Below are 7294 nucleotides of genomic sequence, written 5' to 3' on the forward strand. Positions count from 1 at the left end.
TGTTTGTCGTCGTAATTTACTTTAACCAAACTATAAAAATACTCATCAAAACGATTGAAGATTATACAGTTGCTCCAACTAATGGTGCAGATACAGTGCAGCTATATCCAATATCTAAGAATACAGTTTTAAAATATATGGATTTGAGCAGTACACAAATACAATGATAGGCTAAACAAATGCATAAACTAAATTCTGACAGGCTGGTATTGACGTTGATCACCTAAACCTTGCACTGAAGCAAGATTTCAACATTCCAGCCAGGCATACGATACATCATTTGTAATTAACCACTATTCAAATAACAATACGTAATCATTGGCTTTGTCAGCAAAATAGGAAGCCAACATATGCGGTTTTGTTAGGGTCACTAACAAAACATACACACTTTTATTGTTTAATTAAAAAAAGTTTTATATATACTTTGAACATATCCCACTCACATTATTTAGGATCAAAATATTGTGCTGGACGGTGCGGCTCAAATGTTTATTCAGTGTCCATTGTAATTTATACTATAGTTTTCATTTTAAGGTCGACTTAAAAGCATTTAGAACGGTCAAACTGGCCGACAGTTTTGTCAAAACCACTTCAATCAAGATGATTTCAGTTTTAAAATCATACATTATATACTCACTGCATATTATTTAGGGTATATTGAATAATTAATTTATAAATAAGTTGGGAATTGGGTGGAATAAATTAAAGCATATCACACTAAATACCATGTTATGAAAATATAAAACTGATGAAACAAGCGCACAAACAAAAATGAATTTCAATAAACGAAATAATTAAAGCACGTAAATTATGTTTTTATAGTTTGTAAACTTCTAGGTTTGCTTACAAATGCCCACAGGCTACTACGTGTATTGCCAATTTTCTATCCAACAAATTGTTCTAAGTAGATAAATCATGAATAGTGCTTGGTTGGAAATTTTGCCGAAAAACCGGATAAACTTTCATTCCGGAACCTACAATCTTACTCTGTTAGTCTGATTTCTATTTACATGCTAAAAGAACTCTCCCCACTTCGACAACTATGTATTATGAGTAGCAGAAGAGATACAATTTGTACTTTATTTTTTGCAAAGAACCAGTTGCCAAAGACGTATAAATACACTAAAAACAAAAACTAATGAATTGAGTAAAACATTCGATCCCTGCATTGAAACGGCCAAAAGGGGTTTATACCTGTTTAAAGAAGCCCCAAACATCATACCGTTCTCGGAAAATTTAAATAAGTAAAAATAACAAATTAGTCTTATAGTTGCACATTTAAAATTGAAAAACAATAAAACATAACACATTTCAACGTCATTACTCTATTGTTAGATAAAAGCCCAGTATCAACTACTCGTCTTTGAGGAAAAAGGTTAAGAGACTTAGCGTCGTTAAGGTAAACATTCAGATTACTGTCATTGGATTTTATGAAAAGAATGCAATCATGGTTTAAAAATGGCAATGTTACACAGCTTTTTTGACTATGTTTATGTTTAGTTCTTAATATTGCATTTTTTCAATTTTTTGTAAACAATCTTAAAACCAATTGCAATTAAAATATTAAAATGTGAATTAAACGAGGTTTATTTTGTTTAACGCCTTTACAACAAAAATATCCATGTTGAATGACATACGTGCCTCGTTTAGAGTATTTTGTTTCGATAGTAACGTAATACGAGCTTTGTCTGATACCCAACTACGTCATCATTTTAACCGCCATGAACTATAGAGCTACATGTTAACCACACTTGACATGCACATGTTTTTATGAAAAATGGCTTTATAAAAATACATATGTAAAGTATACATTAAGTATTCATTTTACGGTAACAACAACGTTTAGAAAATAACAATAAAATTGTTAAAGGGATATTTCATTACCCATTTAATTGTTCAATGTATACAAAAACAGCAAATTAGTATATTATCTGTTTGCATAGAATAAGCCAATTACATCAAGTAGATCATAAAAAAACCTGCTTTAAGAATGTATTTGGTGATATAAGTGAAAAATACGTGTTTCTTTAAGTGTGAAAGGCAACATGAATATGTAATTCACTTTTTTATTTGAACCAGGACCTAAAAACATTGGTTTTAAAATTTAATAACGTCCCTATTTGAACTCGTTTTTAGTTTACAATGTATATAGTGAATGTAATCATTCGAACGGGACGCGACTGTTTTGCAATTAAGAATAAAATCGGCATATTTTTGCGTGAATTCGATTGATAATAGTATGCATACGCCTTCAGTTATATCGAAGTTTTTGTGGAAACGGAGTGCTGAATACTTTATTTTTTGTATTATGGACTTCGATTAGATGTGGCAGTTCGGTGTAGGAGGATAATGTGACTGAAATAAATATTAAAATTCTACTAATCAGAAAAAACATATCCTATAACATCATTTCATTAAATTCCATCAGGCGTTTTGTACAGGGCTATTTCCTTGACACATACGTAATTTTTTGACAAACAATGTATGACCGAAAGGCGAAACGCATTAGTTACGTCTTCTGAAACGGTCCGGTGCATGCATGAGATTATTATTGATGAGCGGTTTAAAATAATGTAACAACTTCATTAGGAATACGGAAACCGCATTTATCTATATAAAATTCTGATACGTTTGCATGGAAACCATCTCAATAGTGTTGCTCTCCGTCGCGTTGATATACTTTTGGAATGATATCACGGTCATATGGTATACTACCGGATATTAGAAAATTTACATATATCCAGTCACTGCCCCATTAAGACATTGCTTGGAGTAGAAGCAGGATTAGTGAAAAATGATAAGAAGTGGTTAAAGGCAATAAAGGATTGACAATCACGCATTTAACTAGTATTACTTTTAAAAAAAAGTTTATTATTTGTAGAGTTTATCAATAGTTTTATAAGTAAGGTTGAAATAAGAATACAATAACACCTAATTAGTATATAAATCCTATTGTTAACAAATTTTGTCTTTCTGTACTTCGAGTTAAACCTATACAAAGTACATTTATCTACGCAAGTATGGAAACTGTTCATGGACTTGAAATATATAAGTTTTCAACAAACAACAACACGAGAGACAAATGCTAATGTATGGAAAACAAAAACGTTCAACAACAACCACAAAATGTATTAAAAATTAATATGATGAGCGTTTAAACTATTTTTAAGTATATTTGAGTGATAAATATAAATATAATGATTTCAGTAAATGTTTCTTACAAAAAAACACTAGTAAACGCCCTGACAGCATGTGCATATATAATTATACTTTACACATAATGCTGTCTTTGCTAGGCTGTTATAAATTAATAACTACTGAAGCGCATTAACATTAATATATGCCGAATACGTAAGTTCAAATTGACATAAAACATCCCCTTTTTGATTTAATTTTTTATAGTCATGTATTTTTCTTGTTGACTGTGTAATGCACATAACATAGGCAGTTCGAATTCACAGTCGGTCTACGTTTTACAAATATCAGCTAAATTCTCTGTAGTATGCATTTTTTCTCTTGTGCTTAACAATCACTGCAAAACTGGTATTTTAGTTCAATAGACTTGACATTTTATAGCCAACTAACACGTGGTTTGGGACACTTGCAAAATAACCCAATCGATCTTAAAATTAAGTCTCAAGCTTTGTAAAAGTCACGCTCGTATTACATTGATTAAAATACAATTAATCATGACTTTCAACTTCATAGATTCAGATTGACATGTAAAATTACAATTAGTATTTGAACAGCAAGCAACACATATCTATGCTATTTTGATTTAGGAGGTACCGCTGACATAGCAGTGCACGAAGTGACATCAGACATGAAATTGATAGAGATAAAAACGGCCAGCGGTGGAGATTTGGGTGGCACAAAGGTCGACGCAGAGTTTGTGAGGTTCATTGATACATTGGCAGGTAAAAAAACCCTGTCGTAATACACAACATAATAGAAATCACAAAGATATGCACACACACTTGCAATATACTACTGGAATACAATTATGATAATATGCAGCTCAACTGTGTTCGTTTTGTTGAATCCGCTCTGTTGACATAAACACATCGACCCATTACATTTTGATTATTTTAGGGGGCGCTGTAATGCAAGCTTTCAAAGACCAGCATATGGACGATTACCTTGAGTTCATGAAGGCATTTGAACTGAAAAACGTGATTGCAAGAAGTCCGCATCGAGCAGCATGCTAATTAAGTTTCCAACAACGTTTATTGGTATTGTGTAAAACTGGCAAATCTTTCAAGGAGCACATTGAAAGTTCCTCTTATAATAACCGTTTGAACATGACCACAGATAAAATTAAATTTGATCCAAGAATTATCTCAGCGTTGTTTGATGAACCTGTTAGATTAATTGTTGACCAGCTGACAGCGATAGTAGCAAGGTACAATCATATCAGTCATATCGTCATGGTAGGTGGTTTCTCTGAGTCGGAAATGCTACAGGACGCAGTGAAGAACGCATTTCCAGGAAAGCATATGAGCATACCACAAGACGCTGGACTTGCCGTTATGAAAGGCGCGGTGATTTTTTGTCAAAATAAAAATCTGATTGTATCAAGGATTGCCAGATTTACGTACGGTATAGGCTCTATTCGTACTTATAACTCATCCGTTCATCATGCTGACAAGTTTATTCAGCAAGGGATAGACGCAAGAGTAGTAGACTCTTGCTTTACCAAACTTGTTGAAATTGGACCGTCCATTACATCAGACGAAGCAGCAGGAAGTGTTCTGTGTTATTCTTGGGGCGACGAAACGTATTATAATGCCATAGTGTATGCTACTAAGGCGAAAAATCCCGTGTTTATTTACGACGACGGCTGTTTTCAAATTGGCTCATTTCAAGTCAACTGTAAAGACAAAAACGGTAAAATCTCGGCTACAGAGCTCAAACTTTACTTTGGAAGAACAGAAATAGAGGTTAAAGCAATCTAAAATCAACAGATGAAACAATTGCGGCAAAGTTTGATCTTGCAGATTAAAAATCACTTGTGAAAATATGTTACTTTATGATAAGCCAATAGTGGTAAATCAAACTTGTGCATTGTGGTTTAGAATAACATTTACACTCAACATGTTTTAACAATGCAAATCTTTGCAATATAACGTATTTGTGAAATGCATGTATTCATCTAGCAAAGTTAGCACTTGTGAAAAAACAGCATTTGTTTTTCAATTTTAAGTAACGTTTACTTTGACCCTACCAGCCGGATATGAAACATTTTAAGTGTTATTTCGTCTAAATGCTCGAAGAGAAATATTTTTTTGTATTTACAGCCGCTTGCCCCAAAATACTTTTTCGGGTGCAATATTTGAGACATTTACACCAACAAGCATTAATTGTATATTAATATAAATTAATTGTCATGCTAATGGATATGGAACAATCATGACATATTTATGGACAAAATGATCTAGTGTGCATATTGCACTTGCTGTAAAACATCACGATACTCAAACGTAGAGTTCATGTGTCGCAACGGAATGCAATTTGATATAACTCAGTTATTACTTTCGTTTGGTCAGGATCATGCTAACGTTATTTTTTCCACTAATTTCTTGCTTAAATTGAATGCCTTTGGATATTTCTTCAGTCCGAATATTACAATAGACTCAAACTCGTTACTAGTATTGGAAATGCGTTTCAGCTGAAAAACACACGTGTGAAAAAAGCTGCCTTGCAGTCTTTGAACCGTTTTTAGAAAAAAACACACACACGCTTGTATGTTATTGTTATTTATCCGGAAATATTGACGGCATTTGTGAAAAGAAGATGACGAAGCTTAATTAACAATATAATACGTTTGATTAAAATCACTGAAATTCTGTAAAAAGGTGAAACAACGGGCCACATTCAGTGACTCGATCACGCAAACTTATCAGTGAATATTATATTACAACTGCGCTGTACTGTGCCACTCAAGTAATATAATCGGACACGTTAATTCTCGCGTGTTCAATTAAAGGGGCATTTTCACAGATTTAAGCATGTATCGAAGGTTGTCATTAAATGCTTTTTATCCCATCATCAGACGTGCATTGTCGAAATAAACCACTGTGGAATAAATTTTCCTCTATTTCAGCAGTGCTGAAATATAGCTGTCACGCGCGGCAAAGAATGTTCATATTACTCGGAATAAACTATAAAGTAATCATTTTTAGTAAAAACATCGAATCAGATTCAACGAAACAAACAATTTGATACCAAGATGTAATATATTTTTAAAACATAATGCAACTCAAAAAGCAAATAAACACTATTTACAAATATTAAGTGCGCGTACTCGTGACGTCATTATTAACACGTTATACGACACAGTGCATGTTGTTTCACGCTAAAGATGCAGTTGTTTAGTGTCTTTTTTTTTCATTATTTCTTAAAAATCGGGGAGGTAGAGGTATGATAAACAGAAAAACAGGTTAGTTACTGATCTTTTTGTAATTAGGCTCGACACGATTAAAATAATGAAACAATGTTTGCTTAAAATATCTTTGGGATTTTCCGTCTAGTTCGATTTTCCTATTCAGTATTCTATTTAAAAGAAATAATTTACGACCAAGAAAATTGATGGGATAAATCGAATACTAGGTCGGTGCCGAATAAAGCAAAGTTTATCTTGCTCGGCACGAAAATCTGAACCACTCGCCAAGGCTCGTGGTTCAGATTTTCTAAGCCTCGCAAAATAAACTTTGCTTTATTCGGCACCGACCTAGTATTCTCTATATATTGATAAATGTAAACATTGGATCTAAAAAGCTCTAGTGAAAAATAAGAGTAAATTAAAGAAATAAAAAAGTAATCCTCATCTGGGCTCGAACCACAAACCCCTGATGCAAAATTCTAACGCTTAGATCGATCGTCCAACCATGCTCACACAATGAGTAATATATTTTATAATTCATAAAAGCAAGCCTCGTAATGTCACAAAATATAACGACAACAACAAAACTCTCTAAATTATTCAATCGTTTCGCGTTGCAACGCTTTATAATTTTCAGGTTTTTAAATCATCAAAAGATGCATAAAATAGATATTTTAGAGCATGGTAAATTTACAGTATTTATGTTTCCTCACAAATATCATAACTACAACGAAAATTTGCGAATCTGAAACATGTTTTTCCAGTAAATTTTTCAAAACGTACAAAGGTTCCTTTAAAGGCATGCGGACACAGAACGTGGTTGAAACTGTCGCCGCATCATGCATGGAATGCGGTATCCATGCTCTCCTGTTATTGTTTTGTAAGTACTTAATTAGCCTGAGATTCTGGTTC

General features: G+C 33.0%; 1 protein-coding gene across 1 annotated transcript in view; it reads left to right on the forward strand.

Moving 5' to 3' along the window:
- Positions 1-6811: 6811 nt before the first annotated feature.
- Positions 6812-7294, forward strand: part of LOC127854294 (uncharacterized) — a 13064-nt gene continuing 12581 nt past the window's right edge. The window contains exon 1 of the mRNA XM_052389376.1: positions 6812-7262. The gene's annotated coding sequence lies outside the window, so the exon portion shown is untranslated. The remainder of the gene's footprint in view (positions 7263-7294) is intronic.

Source organism: Dreissena polymorpha, chromosome 12 (genome assembly GCF_020536995.1).
Source record: "Dreissena polymorpha isolate Duluth1 chromosome 12, UMN_Dpol_1.0, whole genome shotgun sequence".
NCBI classification, from domain to species: domain Eukaryota; kingdom Metazoa; phylum Mollusca; class Bivalvia; order Myida; family Dreissenidae; genus Dreissena; species Dreissena polymorpha.